The following is a 26,750-nucleotide window of genomic DNA, read 5'->3' on the forward strand; positions in this document are numbered from 1 at the left end:
TAATGGTCATAACTGGAAGGTATTTTTCTCCATTTACTGTAATAGAGTTGAGCTGGAAAGACGTGGGGGGGCGGGGTTTCGTGTGACATCATCACGCCTCCCACGTAATCACGTGAACTGACTGTCAACGCAGTGCGTAGAAAACCAGGAAGACCTCCAAAAAGCGCTTAAGAAAACATGCATTATATAATTGAGAAGGCAGCGAAACAATAAGAAGCGAGTGAGTGACATATACTACCATATTCATGAGTGCTGCTACCTCGGAAAGAAAGCAAGGTGTAAACCTAAACTTTAAATTAAGTTCATAGACAGGCTAACTGGCGTTTCACATGCCCACAGGTAATGCGGGATACAAGTTTAATGAGAGGACGCAGGATATAAACAAGAGTTTTGATCACTTTGTAACTAAGTTAAAATTGTAGGTGAAGGGGTGTGCTTATGCAAATTCCGAGAGACTGTGTTTGTGGGGATTGACAGTTAAGGCGGGTGGGGGAGTCACGTCATCATCTCCCCTCCCATTCATCTTATTTCGATCTGAGCTGAGCTCCGAGGCTAACGCCGTCTTCGAAGCAACTTCGTCACACTGCCACCAAATACTCACAGAAAAATCCACAAGTTAATACACACGCTGTCTCTAGAGTTTCTCCACACTGAATCCTCCAGGCACTACTTACAAAAGGTCACATTGACAATCGTGTTACGTTATTTTTAAAATCTTTCCTTTTCTTAGCACAAGCACAGCTGAGAAGCTTGATGCATGTGCTCCATAACGCGTTAAAAAATAATGCATTTAATCACACTTTGCATTACAAGCAAAGGGGAGCTTTTGTCAATGCATGATTTCCTGGTACACGATTACATTGATCAGCATCCCGATTCATTTTACCCTTGCACCACCTTAGTTTGAGAAGAAGTATGAAAAAATATGAGGTTAACACAGAAAAACAGATCACCAATTCAAACTTTATGAATAATCGATTCGCCATCAATAATTGTTTTGGTAAAGCCATACTCCTTCCATTTTATAATTTTTCCGCCACTAGCCATGATTAAATGAACGGTAAAAAAGTAAGAGCAAAGCAAAGGTTACTTATTTAGGCAGGCATATATATGACAGCAAAACTCATGACAATGTCAATCATGTTACGTTCTTATTAAAATGTTTCCTTTTCTTTTCATTACTTCTTTAACACACTACTTCTCCGCTAGCGCTGGTATTTTGCTATATATATATATATATATATATATATATATGAATGACTTCCAAAGAGCGCTGAGACTTTTGATATCATGAACGTGTCTGCAAAAACTGGGGTCTCCTGACCACCAAAAGTCGAGCAGCCAGCGCGCGTGCATAGATGTGCCGGCCTTTGAGACGCTGACTGTGCTTCTGCCTTAAGTCAAAGTGAGCACTTTTAATTTTTTTCATCCTCCCCCTGCGCTATAGCCCAGACAAGTGCAAACACGGGACCCCTTTACTACACCACGGCAAAATAATATTAAGGCAATTCACACTTTCTTTTGCACGTATACGATTATGAGGTCCTCAGCTCGGATTATGAAGACACACACACGAGTGGAGGACTGACAGTGCCATCACAGCCGATTAATGGCGGGATGTCTCACCAGTCTACACAAGACCCACCATGACTGTCCCCAAAAGGCGATCATAACATCAGCGAACACATCTCTCTATACTATATAAAAGAAAAAGGCAACTTTCCTTTCTTTACACCTTTTTTCCTTTTATCCCAAACCAAAGCCTTTCTCTCTTAACACTGCAGAGGACACAAAACTAATTTTCTTTAAATGCCGGTAAGGCACATTACCAGAGGCACAAATTTGAACGTTCACATAGAAAATGTAATTTCAATGTACCTGTACTTCTTAAAGCGTTAATGTTTTACTGTTTAATAACTTATAGACAATAATTTATTATTTTTCCCTTGCACTCAGTGACCAAACCTATACACACACATATAGACACATACAAACATACACACAAGTATATGTATGTGTATATATATATACACACACACACACACATACATACATACACACATATATATAATTTGCGTGTGTGTGTATGTATGTATGTGTGTGTATATATGATGTAGATAGGTATGTATGTATGTATTTATATATATATATGTGTGTGTATATGTAGATATGTATATAGATATGTATGTGTATGTATGTATGTATGTATGTACGTGTGTGTATGTGTGTGTGTGTATATATGACAGCAGCAATCCAAGCTGTGAGAAAACAGTAAAAAGGAGGCGTGTCAGACGTTGTGGTACATTTTCTGATGCAGCTAGACGAAAATAACTTTGTGACGCTGCCGCCAAATACACAAAACAATTACTTTGACAATCATGTTACATTATTTTTAAAATGTTTCCTTTTCTTTTTCATAACTTCTTTAACACATGACATCGCTGCGAAGCGCGGGTATTTTGCTATATACAGTATATATATATATCACAGCGACACTCATAACAGTGACAAAACAATTACATTGACAATCATGTTACGTTATTTTCAAAATGTTTCCTTTTCTTTCTCTTTCCTTCTTTAACACACTACTTCTCCGCTGCCAAGCGCGGGTATATATATATAGATAGATAGAGATATATATATATAGATAGATAGATATGAGAACAATATATATATAAATATATATATATATATATAGATAGATAGATAGATAGATAAGAGAACAACATATATATATATATATATAGATAGATATGAGAACAACACTCATATCAATGACAAAAGAATTACATTAACAGCCATGTTACGTTAATTTTAAAATTTTTCCTTTTCTTTTTCGTACCTTCTTTAACACACTACTTCTCCGCTGCGAAGCGCGGGTATTCTGCTAGTTATATTATACAGGTAAAACTTCAACTTCATTTAAATAATCTATATTGTTAATAATTACACATGTGAGGACACGGTGCCGCAGTGATTGCGAGGAGCTGGCACTCTGTTCACGGATTGTTCCTGCCTCGCTATGTATTCTTGCTGGGGATGGCGCGACAAGGGAAGGATAGATGGATAGAATAATTAAACATGTACTATGAAGATATTTCAGTGTTCCTTAAAAGTTTTGAAGAATCTGCGTTCTAAGCTTACAGATATCTTAACGTCTATTACAGAGCTGATTGTGTGGCGATTGGGTATTTGGAGAAAGAAAAGTAAGGACAGGAATTGGAGGTTATTACGTTTGAAAGAGATATTACTGTTGCAATAAATTATTTCATCGAAGGTCACACACGGCACAGTAAGCATCTTGCGTGAGGCATGAACAATCACTGCGCCACCGTGTTCCCATGTTTAATAACATGCTTTAACTCCTATCATCATGAAAATGATATCAAATGTACATCTCAGTATTTTAATTATTCAGAGAGCAGTAATATCACAAATGTAATAGATTCTGTGTCCTGTCGGAGAAAGAGAAACCCGTTGAAGAAGCACGTAGTGATTCACACACATAGAGCACATAGAATATCAAATATAAAACAAAGCATTTAGCGCGCTACCTTAGTTACAATGGGATTTGAGAAACTAGTAAATTAAACGATTTACTACTTTAATGAAAAAATAAACTACGTGATTAAAGTGGAAATTTAAAGTTTAAGCTTGACATTTTGTGCTTTTTTCCCACTGTGTGCCTATTTTTTTTTCTCTGTACCCTAATAAGCTTTCATATGACACTCAGACAGTGGGCTACGATTCGCCTTTTCACGGCGACTTTGATATCTGACATCTTTTTTTTTATTTCAGGGACTGTGTGACTTTGTGAACTTGAGCTTTCGAGTTTCTCTGACACTCTGTGTCACTTGATCAATTTCCTTTTGTTGTTTATTCCACTGTTTAAACCAACAAATAATACTTTTTTCCTTGCCTCCACTTGGTTTTCACTGAAATTCTTCTATTTTCCCCCCGTGCTTTTGCCATTGTCTTTTCACGGACGGCTGAGATTAAGGGCTATTTATATTGATTTGCATATTCAAAGAGGCGTAATTCTGGGAGGAGAAGGGGCAGGACAGCAGGCACGTGCACGTGTGTTACTTTTCACGCTGACCAGGATTTATGTAGCGGAAGAACGTGGAAGTTGCCGTTCGCACAGATTTATGCATCTGGATTTTTTTGTGCGTAAGCATATTTCTGCTTTTGTCTGTACACCATGTTATAGTTTGAATTCTATGCATGGCGTTATGCATGAGGCCCCAGGACTTTAGAACATATCCTACTCAGATAGACTCGGAGAATTAACTCTTTGAGGGCTAAATATTTTTTGGAGGCAACTCGGTTTTCTGAAAAGCAGACAAAGCAAAGGTTTCCCATGTAAATCAACGTAAAACATCTGTTGCTGTGGCAGCTGTTCACGCCTGTTCAACAACTCTGGTGGCTGTTTAGGGGCATCTTGATGGCTGGTAGGAATGCATGGAGGGCTGGCTGCCATGCCTGTCTTCGTGTGGCAGTGCAACATAATCTGGTTTGTACCTCTAGTCATCATAAGTGGTGATCCTCCCAGGCAAACGTTGCTGTGGGCGAATCAGCTACACAAGCATATTCAGCACCACGATCAGCTGGGTACCAATCAGCTGAAGCCAGAACGTCACTTTCGTTTTCAATCCTTATAGATCACTTGCACCAAATTGGAGTCCGAAAAGTCAGAGTCCGATTCAGCTATAACATGCAAAATGTTTTCCACTGAGTATTTTGCTGTGTACGTTTCCTTTGGTCTCTCACCAGATGGCAATGCCATTTTAGAGGTTGTTTGTTGTTCACTACTTATGCACAGGTAATTGAAGTCAAATCAACAATGCTAACTTTCCTTCTAGCAAAGAGAGTCGAACTAAAACACAACGACGAGTTTTGTTGGCATTTACAGCTGATTACAGTTCACTACTTCTGAATTTCAACAAAAGTTGATATCCGCCATGAAAGAGTTAATCCTATTTAGTCTCAAGCAGAGGAGACTGCTTGGGCACCTAATCCAGGTACTTAAAATCCTAAAGGCATTGATAAAGTAGATTCAGCAACATTTTGTCAGCTTAAGCGTGAATCACCTACTCAAGGAAATCAGTAGAAATTAAGTGGAAGTGCAATTTAAAACTGGAGCCTGGAAATACTTCTTTACAAAAAGAGTTGTGGGACTCTGGAACAAACTATTAAGACACGTAGTTGAAGCAGAAACCTTGACAAACTTTATGAAGAATCTGGATAATATAGTGGGACAGCTTAGCTATTAGCTAAACAAATGCGCAGATAGACTAAATTATCTCCTCTCATTTGTCAAGTTTCTTATGTTCTGAGGTTTTTATTTACCTGCCGAACCAGGTTCTAGCCCTGTGAGCTAATGCTGATGTCATTTCCATTGTCTGCCCTCCTGGACCCGCCCCTTCCTGTCTAGTGACTGTATAACCTGGAAACTGACCATCTTGTTCTCAGTTCTGTTCTGAACTCATGTCTGGAAAGACATTTTTGCCAATTATTGCATGTGGCATTTTTGTGTATTTTTCCAAATTATAGTGCGTCATCAAGGTTATGCCCCAACTCTTTCACTTTGTTGAGTTTCCTTTTTACATTATAAATGCATACATAGAAGTAGATATATGTAGGAATCAGTGGTATTTTTAGAATGATAATTTTGGTGTGGTTGATACAGAATCTTCCTGTATGAGTGCATATTTCTCTTACGTAAACATTAACTTACCTAACTAATCATATCTATCCCTCTCTTATTAATGACTAGCATGACATGTAAAGTCCTGCCCTTTTCATGTCATAAATGAGATTGATACATTTTTCTAACTACAAAGAATCTATTAAACTATGGGATACTGGTCTTTCTTGATTGGCATCAGATCATTGTGATACTGTCGGACATGTCATTATCTGACAAAATACAGCGATATGGATTTAGAGGTTAAGTAAAGAGAGGGAGTTGTTGTAAACATTTTAACATTAAGTGCAATCGCTGTGAGAAGATTTTGCCTTATTTTCCACAAAATCTGGTGGGGCTGTGCCCAGCTGGACCTTAATGCAGAATTGCTACTGCCAAAATTTTAAAAAATCCATTAAGAGTTTATTAAAGACAAATGCCTTACAAGATACCAGAAATCATACAAATATATAACAAATGTGTGGCAGTAAAATTGCAATTCTTTGTTTGAAATAATTGTATTATTCCATGATGTTAGTGTTCAGGAGGCAAATTCCAGCATCACCTCCAGAATTTGCTGAAATATTGTAATGACTCTGTTTAACAGGTTTCACTCAAGAATACTTGCTGAGTAAATTTATTGGTTTAATTACAGTTTGGCATTTCAAAGGAATAATAATGAGGTAAAATCAGAATAATGGCGTAGAAACAACACTCTGATTTTATGTCTCATTTAAAATTAATAATTTTCTATTACCATGTATCTTGCAATCTTGAAGTGGTTCTGAAGTTGTAAATCATGTGAAAATAATACAAATACATGAAAGAAACACTATAGTTTCTTATTTATTTGCTTGCCTCTTTCATTCAAGGTGACTTACTAAATTCACAGTAAATCAAGGAAATACAAAACTTAAGCAAATAAAATGAGACTAAATAATATACGGAGCATCATTTACTTAAATGAAGCTGAAACCCAACATGATTTCTGCACCCAGGCAGACATAAACATGCTGCTAAAGTTTCAAATCTGTAACCAACACTATAAATCTCTTCGATTGTAGATAACACAAATGTTATTTTAATAAAGCTCCTTTAAAAAGGCAATTGTAAATTAGTTCAATTTCCATTTAAAGTATTTCTGCAGACTGGGGTTCATGTCCTGGGTTTCATTCCACAGTCAAAAGACATGCAGGTTACCTGGACTGGTGATACTAAATTGGCAATGATGTGTGTGTGTGTTTACACTGTGATGGCCTGGTGCCCTCTTTAGGGATTGTCCCTGCCTTGTGCCCGATACTTACTGGCATATGCTGCTGCCTTCATGTTGGCCTGGATAAGTGATTTTGGAAAATGACCAGCTGGATGGATGGAAACGTCTTTAATTGATTAATTATGTTTTGGGCTCATTTTAATTGGCTAGGCACCGAGTTTAAAAATATCAAGATATTTTGGTGACCTACTATGCATAATGTTATTGAATATTATATATAGTAAAAGTATGAAATAAGTGTAATTGAGCCAATCCTAATAACTAGGTTTATTCTAACTGGCTTATTGGAAACAGTAGCTCCATGGCCCTGGACTCCTTTATTTACAGAATTTATAACATATTCTCCACCATCACTGAGATACACAACAATTCTAATAATGGCAGATACATTTTCCAAGACTGCCAGTTTCATTTTGTTAAATAAGCCCCCCTCAGCAGGTAGATATTTTTATTGAAAATATATTTAGACTTCATCATATTGCTGCATCCAAAGTTTCTGATAGATGCCCACACTTTTTTCACATTTTTGGAAGGATTTCTGTTCCCAATTACACAATAATACTTACTTCAGGATATCATTCAGATTGTAATGGTTTACAGTTATTTTGCATTTCGAAAAATGTTGAAGGTGTAACACACTGAATTCCAATCCAATTGGAATAAAATTATACCCTGGGAAGAACATTAATGCAATAGTTTGATGTAATAATTTGAGTTTTTGGTAGCTACATTTTAGTTGTACTCTTAATAGACTATAGCTAAAGAATTATCATATACTTCAAGGATCTACAATCTTTACTAATCTCTGCCTTTCTCTTCTTTTCTCTGCTTTCTCGTCCAGTTTTCTGTGGTTGCATTTATGTGCCTCCACCACCTGATCAAGGCACAGAGCAAACCCCCTGTGATGCTTAAATGAAGGCAGGTGCCCCAGCTATCCACAAGACCTGCTGTGTTAAATACTCTGGGACAAAGGCTAGAAATAATGAGGAATAACTTAGAAACAGTTATGCTAGGTAGAATGCCCTGTTTGAGCTGGGAGATCTTTTGGCCTTGGGGTCCCTGCAGATTTTGTTTTTTTTCTCCCTCCCATTCCTCTGCCCATCGTACTCATCTTTAACAACTTATAATTCAATAATATATGTAGGGACTCTACTGTTCTAATAATATCTTTGTTATATAAGCACATATAGATTTATTCGTATTACTTATCCATTATTATTCTTAGCAGATTTAATTTGTTTTTCTTTTCTTGCAACTATTTCTTTTACATCTTACAAAACAATCTGAGCTATATCCTGTGTATGAAAATGTGTTACAGAAATACATTTTTTGTTGTTGAAGTCAGGTGTTGCTGGAAGTTCTCCTTTTAAATGTGTCTAAGATCATTTACCTTCCTATTGTCAGAATATTGCTCCTTTTAGTGTATCTATTTTTTATATGTCTTGTTTGAAGCCATTGCTGACTTGCATTTTTTGCTTTGTGTTTAACTCCACCCACCTCTGCTACTGATTTAGCATCATTAATAGAGGTGAGAACAAAGAGCTCTTTGATTACTGGTGTAGATTTGCTTTACTTGCACTTACTCTTTTGAAGGCCAACCATAGTTAGGAGAGGGGTTTTGTCAGAACATGGATCTGTGCTGTTTTTTCATTTATATAAATTTTGTATTTTCATTTAGGATAAAAGTTTGGGGGTGGCAATGCACCCCTATATATTGTAAATGCAAAAATAATTAGCTTTTTAGCAAAGAAAAATTTCTGTAGACGCAAGTCTGAAAATAACCTGCCCGAGATGGTTAAACAGGTGATGAAGGTGTCAATCATCCAGTCTGCAGAGGGAGGAAGAGAAGAGGCATTAGTTTACAATGCAGTTACGTTCCAAACCCATCAGCAATAGGTGAAAATCCGCGATATAGAAAGACCATATACATAAACTTTTTTTTTTTATAGTTTAAGCCTTAAAATACCCATCCCACACACTTTAAACACATGTAAACTTATTAAAACACACTTTGTAAACACAAATAATATGTGGATGTTGAGCTAAGGATATGGGTAACATCTCTCTATTATAAAACATTTTAACGTCACGCAAGACAAGGCAGTTAGACAGAAGAACAGCTACTGTAACAACAACAACAACAACATTTATTTATATAGCACATTTTCATACAAACAGTAGCTCAAAGTGCTTTACATATTAAAGAATAGAAAAATGAAAGACACAATTATAAAACAAAATAAATCAACATTAACATCGAATAAGAGTAAGGTTCAATGGCCAGGGGGGACAGAAAAAACAAAAAAACTCCAGACGGCTGGAGAAAAAATAAAATCTGTAGGGATTCCAGACCGTGAGACCGCCCAGTCCCCTCTGGGCATTCTACCTAACATAAATGAAACAGTCCTCTTTGGATTTAGGATTCTCACGGAAGGGCTTGATGATGATGATGGTCACATAGACTTCTGCCTTTTAATCCGTCCATCATTGTTTGAGCATCATGAAGCTTTGAGTAGGTGGTGGTGGCGTAGGCCACCACCACAAAGAAACCGGAAAAAGAAACAGAAAAGAGAGTAGGGGTCAGTACCGATTTTAGAGCCACCATGAATAGTTATTTTGAGGAGATTGAACATATAGAGTATCAGGATTAAGTTAAATTACGATTAAAATTAAGTTATAAAAGGCCATGTTAAAGTAATGTGTTTTCAGCAGTGTTTTAAAGTGCTCTACTGTATCAGCCTGGCGAATTCCTATTGGCAGGCTATTCCAGATTTTAGGTGCATAGCAGCAGAAGGCCGCCTCACCACTTCTTTTAAGTTTTGTTCTTGGAATTCTAAGGAGACACTCATTTGAGGATCTGAGGTTACGATTTGGAATATAAGGTGTCAGACATTCTGATATATAAGATGGGGCGAGATTATTTAAGGCTTTATAAACCATAAGCAGAATTTTAAAGTCAATCCTGAATGACACAGGTAACCAGTGTAGTGACATTAAAACTGGAGAAATGTGCTCGGATTTTCTTTTCCTAGTTAGGATTCTAGCAGCTGCATTCTGCACTAGTTGCAAACGATTTATATTTTTTGGGTAGTCCTGAGAGGAGTGCATTACAGTAATCTAGTCGACTGAAAACAAACGCGTGAACTAATTTCTCAGCATCTTTCAGTGATATAAGCGGTCTAACTTTACTTATGTTTCTTAAGTGAAAAAATGCTGTCCTAATGATCTGATTAATATGTGATTTAAAATTCAGATTACAGTCAACAATCACCCCTAAGCTTTTTACCTCCGTCTTGACTTTTAATCCTAATGTATCCAGTTTATTTCTAATAGCCTCATTGTATCCATTATTGCTGATCACTAAAATTTCAGTTTTCTTTTTATTTAACTTGAGAAAATGTACAGGCTCTTAAATGATTGACGCGCAGAGCGACAAGCAGAACAAGCATCTTGGCAGAAGCAGCACAAAGTCCACTTCTCCTTAGCATGCATTCAGCTCCCCCCCCTTCACAACGCGAAGTGGCAGGAGCGTAGCACGCTTCCCTGGAGAGTTTGAGCAAAGTGATCGAGATCAGGGGCCTCATGCATAACGCCATGCGTAGTAAGCACAAAAGCCGAAATGTGCTTACGCACAGAAAAATCCAGATGCCGGAATCTGTGTGTTCACCAACTTCCGCGTTCTTATGCTACATAAATCCCGGTCAGCATGAAAAGTAATGCTTGTGCATGCGTGTGCTGTCCTGCCCCAATTCCTCCCAGAATTACACCTCTTTGAATATGCAAATCAATAAAAATAGCCCTTAAGCTCAGCATTCTGTGAAAAGACAATGACAAAAGCAAGACGGAAAATGGAAGAATTTCAGTGAATACCAAGTGGAGGCAAGGAAAATCATACTATTTGTTGGTTTAAACAGTGGTATAAACAACAAAAGGAAGTTGATCGAGTGACATAGTGTGTCGGAGAAACTCGAAAGCTCATGTTCACAAAGTCGCCCTAAATAAAAAAGAAGTTGTCAGATATCAAAGTCGCAGCCCACCATCTGAATATCATATGAAAGCTTATTAGGGCACAGAGAAAAAAAAGGCACACAGTGGGGGAAAAAGCATAAAATTTTCACTTTAATCACATAGTTTATTTTATCATTAAAGCAGAACATCATAACCTTCATCTTAAAATCGTTTAATTAACTAATGTCTCAAATCCCATCATAACTAAAGTAGCATGTTAAATGCTTTGTTTTGCATTTAATCTTCAGTGTGAATCACTATGTGCTTCTGTTCTTTCTCTTTCTCCGACAGGACACAGAATACATTACATTCGTGATATTATAGCTCTCTGAATATTTAAAATACTAAGATGTATACGTTATATCATTTTCATGATGATTGGAATGAAAGCACATTATTAAACATGGGAACACGATGGCGAAGTGATCGTTCATGTCTCACACAAGATGCTGCTGCGCCATGCACGGCCTTCAAAGAAATCATTTATTGTTGCAGTACTGTCTCTTTCAAACGTACTAACCCTCCAATTCCAGTCCTTACTTTTCTTTCCACAAATATCCAATTGCCACACAATCAGCTCTGTAATAGACATTAAGCCATCTGTAAGCTTACATCAATGATTCTTCAAAACTTTTAAGGAACATTGAAATATCTTCATAGTATGTGTTTAATTATTCAATCCGTCTATCCTTCCAGTGTCGCGCCAGCCTCAGTAAATATACAGCGTGAGGCTGGAACAATACATGAACTTGCTAGCGCTGCGGCACTGTGTACTCAAATGTTTAATTATTAACAATACAGATTATTTAAATGAAGTTAAAGTTTTATCTGTATAATATAATCAACATATTTTGCACTTTATAAAGTGGCGCAGGTTGTGTAATATAACTGTAGTGCAAGTTTACAGTGGGGTAATTGTACTTATAAGTACAAACAGTTCTACAAGGAGCAATTGATTGAGTGCGTTTATAGTTCTTGGGATGAAACTGTTTCTGAACCGCGAGTTCCATACAGGAAAGGCTTTGAAACATTTTGCTGTAGCTAAAGAGTAATATGGAAAAAGATAATCGGCTGTGGCAACTCCTAATGGGAGCAGCTGAAAGAAGAAGAAGGTGCAGTGAGAGTAACAACGCTAAAGCAGTTATGGTATTTGGAATACTATGGCTATTCCCTGGACCATTATATTGTTACAGGTAATTTACAATCAGATGCATTACACTAATAAACAATATGCGATTAATTTCAGTGCTGTTGCCTCTCCAGTGCCCCTGATGTCATTTTCGTTTCCACCAAAGCAGAAGAAGTGGATTCACAATCACTTATGCTTACTAACTGGATAGACTCATATCCCTCAAGCTTAATTGACTAGGAGTTAGACTGTGATGATGTGATAATTTAAGTGTTGCATTTTATTACCAGCATACTATATATATATTGTGACAGACAGGGGGCGCTCTCGCTCCATTAAACCCTTGTCCAGGACTCCAGACACCAGGTAAAAGTCCAATAGTTGAGTTTATTTAAATGCCACAGTGCACAAAGCACACTCTCCACCACTATACTCATAGAATACAACAATAATCACTAAGAAACAATAAACCAATCCTCCAGCTCCCAGACGCGTTGCCACCCTTCCACCCAGCTCAGCTCGCCGTCTGGGAGCTCCCGTAGTCCTTTTATATATCCGGACCCGGAAGCGTACCAATCTCCAGTCCATGTGCCTCTCAATCACTTCCAGGTCTGGTACAAGTCCTTTCTTTTCACCCCGGAAGCACGTCGCTCTTCCTCTGACACACTTCCGGGTTATAGGGCACGAAGAAGTCTTTGGTCCTCCCTGCAGCTCCCTCTTGCGGCCCCTGAGGTATCCAGCAGGGTCTTGTATAAAAACTACATGTCCCATGACTTCCTGCTGGTTTTCGGGGCACCTTCATACTGCAGGGTGGGCTCCATCTGGAGGTATTGGTCGGATGACAAGCCGGCCACATCTCACAATATATATATATATATATATATATATATATACAGTGATACCTTGAGATACGAGTTTAATTCATTCCGTGACCGAGCTCCTCAGTCAAAATGCTCTTATCTCAAATCAGTTTTCCCCATTGAATAAATTGAAATGCCATTAATCCGTTCCGGACCCCCAAAAAACACTGCAATTTTTTTGTTACATGTTTTTAAATAAGAAAAATGTACTTATAAATAACAAATATTGTATAAAAACACAATGCAATAGAATGTACTGCAATAAACTGGTTTTATTTAGTACAGTATAATGTACAGCATTTACCTTGGACATCAGACGAGTTGAAGACGCTGACGGAGGTGGTGGAGAAAGGCTGAACTGAATAACTTAATGTTATACACTGATTTTTGCCCTTTTCGCCGCACCTTCCTCACTTTCATCTGCAGGGGTTTTCGATAAAAACCTGTCCAATGAGGTCTGTTTCATCCTCTCTTTCAGAATGTTTCTAAAATGCGTTAGGCAAGTGTCATTAAATAGAGCCACTGCGCGATCAGTTGTAACTTTTTCAGGATATTTCTTTGCAATAAAGTCAAGCGTTAGGCAAGTGTCATTAAATAGCGCAGCTGCACTATCTGTTGCAATTTTTTTCAGGGTTATCTTTTAAATAAACTCAAGCATTAGGCAAGTGTCATTAAATAGTGCCGCTGCACTATCAGTTGAAACTTTTTCAGGGTGTTTCTTTTCTTTAAAGTTCAAAACTCCTTCCCACATTGCAAACTCTTCCTTTGCCTCACTTTATGAGGTAACCTCCTCCGCCTCTGCCTCCTCTGTGATACCAATCTCCTGCAGAACCTCCATATGTTGCCGCGTCTGTAGTTCCGTCAACTCCTCCGTCGTCAGTTCCTCTGAATGTGCGGCGACAAGCTCTTTGATGGCTCGTATTTCGAATTTTGGCTCATAACTCAAGGCAAAAAATCGACCTAGTGACGGCTCGTATCTCAAAAAACTTGTACGTTGGGGCACTCGTACTACTTTATCTACTTGCATAATACGCTACCGTGGCTTTCCGTTTGTCTGTCCAGCATCCAGGTCCGTTTGACCTATTGACCTGAAATTTGGTACACATATACTACATGACGTCTACTATCCATTTTCATGGTGATGAATGACCTCAAAGGTCAACCCAAGAAGGTTAAAAATCAAATAACCTGTAGCCTTAAATTTGGTAAACATATACTACGCTAAAACTGCATCTTTACATTAAAAGCGAGTTTTGGAATTATTACTCTTTTTTATTTTTTTTAGTTTAGAATCCACTCTCATCCCTACGACCTTCACTGTCACTTCCCCTACCCCTTCATATCTTAAATCATTCTTGAGGCATAGTGAAGACTTAAGTGCCAGCTTAAGTGAAAAATTAACGAAAATGTACCAAGTAATTGCAACACAAAAACTGAATTAATCAGTTTGAATGTGAAAAGATGCTGATGAAGAAAAGAATAAGTGGGCCACTAGGGTGGAAGGAGCAAGCACATCAATCTCTGAGCAAATGAATGCTAACATACAAAGGAAGAGTATGAAAACTATGAAGAGCGCACTCAGCATTTACGACAGGCTGATGCAGAGTGAAACAGAATTGCTCAGGTAACTGAGAGCAAAGAACAGACCATACAATGAAGACAGGTCAGCACTGAGCGGAAGAGAATCACAAGAGCGTCTGCAATCGGTAGTCAGACGTGCCAGAATTGTAAATGCAAATGAGACAGAACAAAACGTCATCCAGTGACGACAGAGATGCTGATCGTGTGAGAATAGCTAGAATGCTCTCAGTCAAGTGTATTCACTGCACGTTATCGTGCATTGCGCCGCTACTGGTATATATATGTATATATATTTATATATTTTGTCACACACATGTGTTTTGGAGACAACTAAAGGGCTTGAATACATGTAATTCCACGCTGGACCAGGGGGTGGCGAAGTGCAGTAATTCTCTCTCTTGATCTCTTGCAGACCATTCGAGGGAAATCCCGCCCGGCTCTGGGGCAGCCAATGATGTTACTTCCAGTTCCAGTCCTGATGACATCACTTCCCTTACTGGCCTTTAAAGCCGCCATCTTGTCGATAATAGATCAGTTCTGTTTTGGACTCTGTTGTATGAACATGTCTGTGCTTTGGCATCATTTTTGCAGCTGGGAAAAATTATACAGGTGGCTGCCCCAAACCTTTGCAAGTCTTATGGTCGTTTTTCTTGCAGTATATATATATATATATATATATATATATATATATATATTTATTTTATATGCTTATCTTTTAGCACCAGGAAGTGTTTGCCAATGATATCACCATGCCACTGTTAGCATAACACATACATCTGTACACAAAAGCCATAGGATCTATTTTATAAAAATGTATCAATCATGTGACACCTTTTGTTTGACCTTTGTTTACACAAATGAAAGGTGAAATTTTGGTGATCCAGTTAGAAATTAATATGGGAAATAAATATCATTATTTAAAGGCTAGGATCAGGACTTTTTGTTTGTTTGTTTTCTGGGGGCTGTCGAGGATCACGGCCTGTTAAAGCCCATCGAAGCATTCCTTGTGTGATTTTGGCCTATACAAGAAATAAGTCTGTACAAGCATTTCTGTAATATATAAAACATTTTAAAGTCCCTTCCTTTCAAAGATGCCAGAGAACAGTGGGAAAAGGATCTCTTACTCAGCATTTCAGAAAAGGTAGGCAACCATGCACAGAATTCACTCTAGCTCCATATGCGTGAAGCATACGATTATTCAACTTAAAATCTTTTTTCAAACACATCTCTCTCATTTAAAATTGTCCAAAATATTTTCAGGGCAAGATCCAACCTGCAAACGTTGCAATCAAGCTCCAGCCTCACTGCGCCACATGTTTTGGGCGTGCACCAAATTAATACTCTGGACCAAAGTCTTGCTTTTAATAAATACAATAAAATGTAAAAAATAAATAAATTGCTGTTTTGTCTAATAACTTTATCATCAAATATCGCTTATTCTAGAAGAAAAGAAACAGCCAGAGACCTGCCTTATTTCCTCAACTCTTAACTAGGCTCATAACATTTTGTGCTTGCACTGTGAAAGGACTGAATTTTGGAAAAAAGATGAACTGATTAACCTTCAAAGAATAATTTTGGGTGTTTCCTGCATTCATATTCATCAAATAATCTGTACGATTATGAAAACTCACTCTAACCCTCACCCTTTGAAGACTGAATCCTGTGGCATCCTTCAATGATTGGAACTTTTCAAGTCAGGAAAACTTCTTGTCCATGGCTTTTCTAAAAGCTATACTGAATTGCGTTTCTCTACTTTTCAATTAATACTAGTGAAACATATACTATACCTTTTAGTTCCTGTCTTACAAATGTACTGGCATTTTATTTTGATGGAGGTTCACTGAATTCAACAAAATCTTACTTAGCGAGACTTTATTGTTTATCTTTAACTTCAGGTATATTGTTATGGATTATATCTACCTCTTCCCAAAAAGAGTTAGTCAAATTGGCAAGTTGGTTCTGAGTAAATTTCTTCATGTCTTCACAAAAGACAACCACGGAAGGATTACTGGCCCTTGTGCCAGAGGAGGCCTCGATGCAAGCAGCTTTCTTCATAGGAATTTAAATATCAGTATGAGACTTTTTGGATGAGAACACAGCTGATAACCCAGTGAAAGGTAAAAAAAAAAAACAAAATAATGTTACTAGGAGAAAAGTACAACAAAGGATGGGTAAAAAATGAGTGGTCCTCTTGAGCAACTGTATCACACTACCATCTGCCATCTAGGGTTCAGTTCCTTACTAATGTTATTTAAAAAATAATATAAGATGTAATATAATAAAGACCTCAAAAACAAACCTTATTGAATTTCATCATGCACAATACAGTGAATTAAATGTGTTTACTAAATTAGGTTTACCTGAACTTTGAAGAATAATTACTTAGCTTAAACCATCCAGTTGTTTCTTTGAACTAGTTCCAGTTTCTGCTGTGCTGATTAACACTATGTTAGAAATAATTAACTTTTAGTTAGATCCTGGCTATTTTATATATTCTTTAAGAACTGTTGTAGTTAAACAACTGTTTAATATCAATAATCTTGACTCTTCTGTTTTCTACCTTTTTAGACTTATTTGTAATCTGCTTTTTTAAGCAAAATTCTTGAAAAGTAGTATTTCAGTAGTTACCTGATTACATAAATAAAAACTCTATATAAATTTCCTGTCAGGTTTTAGACCAAATCATAGTACAGAAAAGTAGTTGATATACAGTTTAATACCAACACAAACAAAATATTTGCTTATTTTTACATAGATCTGAGCAGGGCATTTGATACCATAGATCACAGCATTCTTATTCACCACTTTGGTCTGTGATTCAGTCCTTCCAGTAGTGCCTTAAGATGGTTTAAATCTCATGTAATAGAAAGAATTTTCTTTGTAAGTTGGGGGTGATTGTATCTCAAACTTCCATTATATTTCATATGGTGTGATTCAGGGATAAAATCTGCTGTTATTTTAAATTTATATGCTACTGTTAGGTAAGATTACCACGACATAGAAGGTGATATACTACATCTATACGGATAACACATAGCTTTACTTATCTACAGTGCCAGATGACTGTGAGGCTCTAAGCCCTTTGATTCAGTGTTTTACTAGCATTACAGAACTTTATATTAGTTATCTAAAATTAAATTTGATCATCTTGCTTTACAGTTCAATCCATAAATAAAGAATCTAGTAGTTATTGTGAGCTGGCACCCTGCCCGTGGTTTGTTTCCTGCCTTGCACCCTGTGTTGGCTGGGATTGGCTCCGACAGACCCCCGTGACCCTGTAGTTAGGATATAGTGGGTTGGATAATGGATGGATAGCTATTGTTAACTCACAATTAAACTTCAAATCACATATTAATGAAATGGCTAAGACTGCATTCTTTAAATTAAAAAAAGAAGAAATAGCTTTTTATAATACTTTACAATACTTAAAAAATGATAAATGCCTTTGTTAATCAACTAGATTACTGCTATAAACTCCAAACAGGACTGCTGTACATACGAAAGACATATCTAGTTCAAAATGCAGCAGTAAGAGACTTAACAAGAAAAAGAAATTCTGAGCACAGTCACGAGTCTTAGTACTGTTAAACAAGATTTAAAGTAAGTCTTAATTGTTTAAAAAGCTCTGAACAATTGCGCTATTTATGTTTTACGGTTTTTGTCTCCCACCATTCCTACTTACTCATACCTAATACTTTCAATATTGCTGTGTAAAATTTAACTCAATTTCAAGCTGTATGTATTGTAGGTGTAGCTTACTGATTGTCCCAGTTTAATGGTGGGTTTCCTATTAGAATTTTAAAGCCTATGAGGTTAGGCCAGGGGTCCTCAATCACGGTCCTGGAGAGCCGCAGTGGCTGCAGGTTTTTGCTCCAACCCAGTTGCTTACTAAAAAGCACTTATTGCTAATGTAACACTTCTGCTTCACTTTAGTGATTTTGAGCCCTTATTGCTTAATTTTGTCTTAAACAGCTATTTTAATTGCTCCATATTATCAATAACATGCAAATGACAAGAGAGAGCAGCATTTCTCCATTTAGCTTATTTACATTTACTCCTGTGTGTATTTATCTGCACTATTGGGTTTAATTAAATACTTGGAAAAAAAATGAAGAGAAAAAAGTGAAGGACTGAGAATTACTCGTCCATTTTAGCCTTCAAATCATTTGCATGATAGAAAGGGAAAGAAAATGTAGGATATGAGAATGACCTGACATAGCAGAGTTAATTTAATTTCATAGCTTGTTAGTGCTTTATTGGCAAGAATTGCTTTCTAATTAAGCAACCAGGTCAGAACAAAAACCTGCAGCCACTGCGGCTCTCCAGGACTGGGATTGAGGACCCCTGGGTTAGGCTGAATGATGATACTATATTTTGTGTTTGAGTGTGGAGGTTTAGTTAATGCATTTTGCAGTGTCATGGGCCTCATGTAAAAAACTTGCTTAGACTCAGACATTTGTGTACGCCCTTTGTTACATGAAAGTCACGATTTATAAAACGTGAAATTATTGTGTAAACTGGCTTAAATTTAGATAGATTCGACCATCCACAAGTCCTATGGACACTTTTTTAGTGTTGGCATTTTAGCGACTCCAGGCAGCAGGGCACTCAAGTGAACAAAAGTCTCATTTCATAATGTATTTCAATGATATGTCAGCCACAATCTGAAGTCTGTCCATCCATCCATCCATCCATCCATCTTCTAAACCTGGTGGCTCTAAACCTGTAACAGAACAGGAATCACATGGTTTCTACGTAATGATTCCTGTAATGTAGGCTCCAATTCCCACACAACTGAGGATGACTCTAGGACATCTAAATTAGCTTAGAAGTCTCTCACTGTCACATAAAAGGAAACAAGTACCATTAACAATATTTAAATGACAGAAAACATTGTGTTTTTAAGTTTGCTTGCCTACATTATTTTAATTTAGGCAAAGTAAGTGCCTCCTTATCTTAAGAAGTTTGAAAATGTACTTCTAGTGTGTGGCAGATGGCCGGGGCCCATGCCCGGCCAGGATGCCTCTTCAACACTGGATGTGGGGGAGCAGCCATGGGATACACGCTACTTCCCCCTGGACACTTGGTGGCAGCCCTCCTGGGTTGCGTCGGGGCCACTTTCATGGACCACCAAGCTCATCTTGGTTGGGCTCTGTGGCCTCCGCCGGGGGAGCTGCATAGAGCTACACGGCTTAACAAGCCCGTCTGGGTGGGAACGCAGCCACACCCGGAGGTGCAGCCAGAACTAGGTCAACGAGCACCTACAGCACTTCTGGGTGGGCCATAAGAGTGCTGCTGCCACTACTCGGAGTGGAGTGGAGTGGAGTGGAGTGGAGTGGAGTGGAGTGGAGTGGAGTTTAGTTTAGTTTAGTTTAGTTTTGGGTGCTTTATTTGTTTTGGGACTGTGTTGTGCCTGCAGGGTTCACGGGGAAGATGTGCCCCACAGGTGAAGAAAATAAAAGTTTGTTTGTTTTATACGTGCCTCTGGTGTCAGTTTGTGTCGGGTCAGCGCCAATAAAGTGCTAATACCACAAGTGTTACATTCAGATGCAAATTTGTTTGAAGTTGAAGGGTTTTCTATTATTTATTTAATTCCTCAACTGACAGCTATCACATTTTTGTTTTTAAGTATTTTGCAACAGGGTTGTGAGTGACATGTGGTTTAGATTTGCTCAGACTGCCACACCACCGTTTGTACAGGTAGCCATGAACTACAGCCACGCTCACTGTTGTTTCACTCACTCTTTGCTGATTAGAAATAATCTGTTTTGATGACAGCATCTTTTGGATGTGTAAAAAAATGAAAATATTGAATACAACTATTCAAGTGGAAATAACCTCCCTCAAGCTTAATCTGAATCAGTGAACAAACCTGTAATTGGGAGAGTATTTCTGTGAAGATTGGTATTGTACATGTGAAAGTTGCTTTGGTCAGGACAGATTATAGTATTTGTTTATCCGTCCATCCTTTACACACACTTTTACTCAGGGCAGGTGTTAGCTCAAGCCTATTCTAGCAAGCAACAGGTACAGGCAGGAACAATCACTGGACAGGGTGCCAGCACATCCCAGTAAGAACACACACACACATAAATCAGGGTACGATTTAACATTGGCAATTCACCTATCCGTCTTTGCACTATGGGAAGCAATTGGTGCAAATCCATGCAGACACACCTACAACTTCCGCTCTGCAATCACCTGGAGTATGAACCCTGACTCCTTACTATGAGACATCAAAGCAAAATAATGCATCACTGTATGTCAAATTCATTATTTTAACATATTTACATTAACTTTGGCCTTGAAAATTAAGGAAAAAGTATCCTTTGTTTGAGATTTTTTTTTTTTTAGTAACAGGGTGCAATTTTCTACACTGAGGTGTGCTGGGCCAGTAACAGCACTTCAAGAGAGGCCCACTGAATTAACCAGTTAATGAAAAGGGCATGTTCAGTTATGAGACACACTCTGGACCATCTGGGGTTAGACGCAAAGGAGAGAATTAAAACAAAACTGAGTGCCATTATGAACAATGTTGCATGTACTCTCTCTGACACACTAACACTGAGGAGTTTCAGTCAAAGAATTATTCAGCAGAAGTGTGGCAAGAAACACTACTGGGGCTCCAGTATACAAACAGCATGCCTGCATAATGCCTCACTGTGAAGGCCAAGTCAGAAGTTTTCTTGTTTTTAAATGTTCTCCATATTTAGTCATTCTGGTGCGTGTTCAGACCATAGTGTGTGTCTGTCTGTCTGTCTGTTATACAGTATATATTTACATATTTATTTATTTAAAACACTTCTATAAAAAGCTAAATTTCTCTCATTGACAAATAAGTTCTATCTATCTATCTATCCTTTTATAATGCCCTCCTCTATCTGTGTATCTATCCTTTTATAATGCCCTCATCTATCTATCTACAGTGCACCCGGAAAGTATTCACAGCACATCACTTTTTCCACATTTTCTTATGTTACATCCTTATTTCAAAATGGATTAAATTCATTTTTTTCCTCAGAATTCTACACACAACACCCCATAATGACAATGTGAAAAATGTTTACTTGAGGTTTTTGCAAATTTATTAAAAATAAAAAAACTGAAAAATCACATGTACATAAGTATTCACAGCCTTTGCTCAATACTTTGTCGATGCACCTTTGGCAGCAATTACAGCTTCAAGTCTTTTTGAATACGATGCCACAAGCTTGGCACACCTATCCTTGGCCAGTTTCGCCCATTCCTCTTTGCAGCACCTCTCAAGCTCCATCAGGTTGGATGGGAAGCATCGGTGCACAGCCATTTTAAGATCTCTCCAGAGATGTTCAATCGGATTCAAGCCTGGGCACTGGCTGGGCCACTTAGGGACATTCACAGAGTTGTCCTAAAGCCACTCCTTTGATATCTTGGCTGTGTGCTTAGTGTCGTTGTCCTGCTGAAAGATGAACCGTCGCCCCAGTCTGAGGTCAAGAGCGCTCTGGAGCAGGTTTTCATCCAGGATTTCTCTGTACATTGCTGCAGTCATCTTTCCCTTTATCCTGACTAGTCTCCCAGTTCCTGCCGCTGAAAAACATCCCCACAGCATGATGCTGCCACAACAACGCTTCACTGTAGGGATGGTATTGGCATGGTTTCCTCCAAACGTGACTCCTTGCATTCACACCAAAGAGTTCAATCTTTGTCTCATCAGACCAGAGAATTTTGTTTCTCATGGTCAGAGAGTCCTTCAGGTGCCTTTTGGCAAACTCCAAGCGGGCTGCCATGTGCCTTTTACTAAGGAGTGGCTTCTGTCTGGCCACTCTACCATACAGGCCTGATTGGTAGATTGCTGCAGAGATGGCTGTCCTTCTGGAGGGTTCTCCTCTCTCCACAGAGGACCTCTGGAGCTCTGACAGAGTGACCATCAGGTTCTTGGTCACCTCCCTGACTAAGGCCCTTCTCCCCTGATCGCTCAGTTTAGATGGCCGGCCAGCTCTAGGAAGAGTCCTGGTGGTTTTGAACTTCTTCCACTTGATGATGGAGGCCACTGTGCTCAATGGGACCTTAAAAGCAGCAGAAAATTTTATGTAACCTTCCCCAGATTTGTGCCTCGAGACAATCCTGTCTCGGAGGTCTACAGACAATTCCTTTGACTTCATGCTTGGTTTGTGCTCTGATATGAACTGTCAACTGTGGGACCTTATATAGACAGGTGTGTGCCTTTCCAAATCATGTCCAATCAACTGAATTTACCACAGGTGGACTCCAATTAAGCTGCAGAAACATGTCAAGGATGAACAGGGGAAACAGGATGCAAATGAGTTCAATTTTGAAATTCATGGCAAAGGCTGTGAATACTTATGTACATGTGCTTTCTCAATTTTTTTATCTATACTAATAAAAGGCAAAGCCCTCACTGACTCACTGACTGACTCACTCACTCACTGACTCACTTATCACTAATTCTCCAAGTTCCCGTGTAGGTAGAAGGCTGAAATTTGGCAGACTCATTCCTTACAGCTTACTTACAAAAGTTAAGCAGGTTTCATTTCGAAATTCTACACGTAACAGTAATAACGGTCGATAACGGTTGACAACGTCCGCCATGTTGAACTTTCTTATTTATGGCCCCATCTTCACGAAATTTGGTAGGCAGCTTCCCTGCGCTAACCAAAACCGATGTACGTACTTATTTCGGTGGTATGACGCCATTGTCGGCCGCCATATTGAATTTTCCAACGTCACCAATTTTCAAACTTCCCGTGTAGGTAGAAGGCTGAAATTTGGCAGGCTCATTCCTTACAGCTTACTTACAAAAGTTAAGCAGGTTTCATTTCGAAATTCTACGCGTAATGGTCATATCGGTCAACAACATCCGCCATGTTGAACTTTCTTATTTATGGCCCCATTTTCTCGAAATTTGGTAGGCGGCTTCCCTCAACTAACTGAAACCAATGTACGTACTTATTTCGGTAGTGTGATGCCACTGTCGGCCGCCATATTGAACTTTTCAACAGTCTTTGTTACTTATGGGCCCATCTTCAAGAAATTCTATCGATCAAAGAACTGTCACTTACCGAGTGGTTTCCATGCCCAGAGATACCACCTACCTTTTCCATTCTCTTTGTTACATATTGCACGGCCATATCAGGTTCACTCTTGATATCCAGAGGAACATTCTGTCTTATGTATTGAATGACTGGGACAGGTTCAAGGTGTGGACTGATGACGGTACAGTAGATAATTATACTACACAGGAGCACTAGCAGAGTGAAATGCTTAAGCCCTTCACCTATGGTTCTGCATGTGAGTTGATGGCTGCCGCTGAATTGTTCGGTTGTCGCTTTCAAGTGTACCAAAATGGCCAAATATTTTACACCTTTGGACAACCGCCAATGCCTCTTAAACATCTTAGATTCACAGGTGACGATTTCAGTAGTGGACACTTTGATGTTTATGAATGTTTAAACTCTCAAAAGCTGGATGTGATTTTATCGATGAAACCGGTTGTGTGCTTACAACGCTTGACAGATGCCAAATGTCACTTCAACACAACAAATCCTGCAAATACTGTCATAATTGAAACAAACCATGAGACTCAAACCGATTATGGCAGCAGCAATCCAAGCTGTGAGATTTGAGACAAGATTACTGTTCACATGGCCAACTGTAAGTTACATGCTCAAGAGTAAGCTCAGCGCACAGCTTGGTCATGTTACAACCGGAGGGCTGAACTGACAACATGGTATACAAAGAGATCCTTAACAAATAATTATTAGCATATTGTCCCACAGTTTAAAAAGGTTTATTTTTCTTCTTAATAAAAATTTGAATGCAGTACTTCACCGCTGAGAATCGCGAGTATTTTGCTAGTTTTTAATAAATTTGCAAAAACCTCAAGTAAACTTTTTTCACGTTGTCATTATGGGATGTTGTGTGTAGAATTCTAAGGAAAAAAATGAATTTAATCCATTTTGTAAAATAAGGCTGTAACATAACAAAATGTGAAAAAAGTGATGCGCTGTGAATACTTCCTGGATGCATGTGACGATGTAGGTTCTGGCTCCACTCTCCCATGGCTGTTTGGGAACCCTTGAACCCAACACCGTCGATAATGAAACCGAGTGAGCTAGTCAGTGAAGGCAAATAATTGAGCATCTTAGCAAGGGGATGGTTAAAAGTGAAAACAGTGCTTTTATTAAAAGAAACAATCAAAACAGTGTTCCATAAATAGTGCAGTTTCAAAGTTCTTCATTAAATAATCCATAAAAAGGTAAAACGTGGAGGTTAAAATATTAAGAAAAAACAATCCTTTAAAACGAGAGGTTAAAATCTTCTTATGGAAGCAGTCTTAAAAACAACAACAAATCCGGTGCATCATTTATTAGCGTCTCACCTGCTTATCCCGTTTGGGCCAAGCAGCAGGCAAGACGCTCTCTGCAGCTGCCCTCCTCTACACTTTCGCGAGACTGGAGACCTCCCGATCCCTGGCTCCTATATGGCACTCATCCCAGTCCCTGAGACTTCATGTCCACCAATGACCAGGACGCACACATTGGGGACTCCACCACCAAGCCTCCCAACTTCTGCTGCCTTTCCGCGGCCTTCTGCGGCTCGTTGCTTTCACCTGGTCACTCCCGCTACATGGTCGCTCAGCGGGAGCAACCTCAACTCAAACGCCTGGGTGTCGGCCTAACACCCAGCTTCCTCGCAGCTGCCCACGGCCGAGCGCGCTCACCACATGCACGCACCGCGTGTCTGTCTCTCTCCGGCACCGCCTGCTTCCACACTCGCTCCCTGTAACCTCCGTCCTCTTTCCTTTCCTTTTTCTCTCCGATAGTTTCCTTCTTCACCCCCATTCAACCGACTCGCGCTTCTTTATAAATAACCAGGGGCCATCACAGCTGTAGCATTAGCCACGGGAGCAATCACGAATGTGGGCAGTTCCTCACCTGTGCACACGGTGAGAAACGCCCACATCGACGACTGCCCCGCGGCTCGCTACAACAACGCCTCAAGCCGCCCGGTGCGGTGATTTAAAAATGGCCTTTGCTCAGTGAGCTGTGGACCCATAACACCACAATGCACTGTATCTGATCTCTACGGCCACTCCTTAAACTCTTCCAGATGTCAGCAATACCACAAGTTCAAATTAATTCAAGTTTCATTTTTCTGTTCTTCCATGGGTTTGAATTAGATATCACTCAGGAACATGGTTATATTTATACAATGATTAGGTCATGGATATTCAAAAAGGGAGGGTTTTTTTTAAGCCATATATGGTTATTGGTGGGCGGTGACAGGGAGTGGCTCAAAGCATGGGCACAAGCACATAGATTTAAGTTCATTTCAAATTTATAAAAGAACTTGGGGTGGAACCTGCAGTGTATACAGTTTTGCAAATCCAGTTTTGCTTTGTACGTACACAATTGTTACATTTTTTATGTATTCAACATTTTAGTATGGAACGTAAGTAAGGTCTTACAGAGAGTGGCCCTGGCCCCTAGAAGCACAGGTAAAACATGCCCTCTAACACCCTGCAAAAAAATGTGCATATTATTTTTAATCAAACATAATTTATTGGTCTCTGTCTTAGGTATCCTTCCTGCATGTTATCAAGAGATTTAATGCTTTTATTAAAATAATATGACAAGCTATGAAAAACACAAATGTGTTACATACTAGCAGCATTAACCAGAAACACATACTAAGAAAATGAGCTCACACAGAGACAAGCTCAGTGCAACCAGCAGCGCATTTTTATTCTAGGCCAACCTCATGCTGTTGCTTGCTAATTTAAATAAAACTGCTTTTACAATTGTTCATTTGGTACAGATAATTTTTGCTTCTGTGAGTTATTAAGCAACACCTGTTTGCTTCCCTGCTATCACATTGATTTATTCTGCATGCAGTGCCTAGATTCTTTTTTTAATATTCACTGTTTTCTTAAAGTTGGCTTCATTATAACTGGTAAAAGAATTTTCAAAATCCAGACAAATATAATAATGGTCTAACTCCCTTCCAGTTTACAAGGTAGACTGCATTTGTTTTCTCTGTTTTAGCCTATACTGCATATGGCATAATTAAATCAGACATCTATTGAGATATTCTCTAACATACTGACTAACTTACATCCAGTACTGAAGTCCTGAACTGAGTCCATTCAGAGTCCATAACTTTGTAGCGAACCCCAGCTTCTGGGAGGAAGCCAAGTTTGCCAACAGATTTACG

The sequence above is a fragment of the Polypterus senegalus genome, chromosome 3, assembly GCF_016835505.1.
Source record: "Polypterus senegalus isolate Bchr_013 chromosome 3, ASM1683550v1, whole genome shotgun sequence".
Classification (NCBI taxonomy): Eukaryota; Metazoa; Chordata; class Cladistia; order Polypteriformes; family Polypteridae; genus Polypterus; species Polypterus senegalus.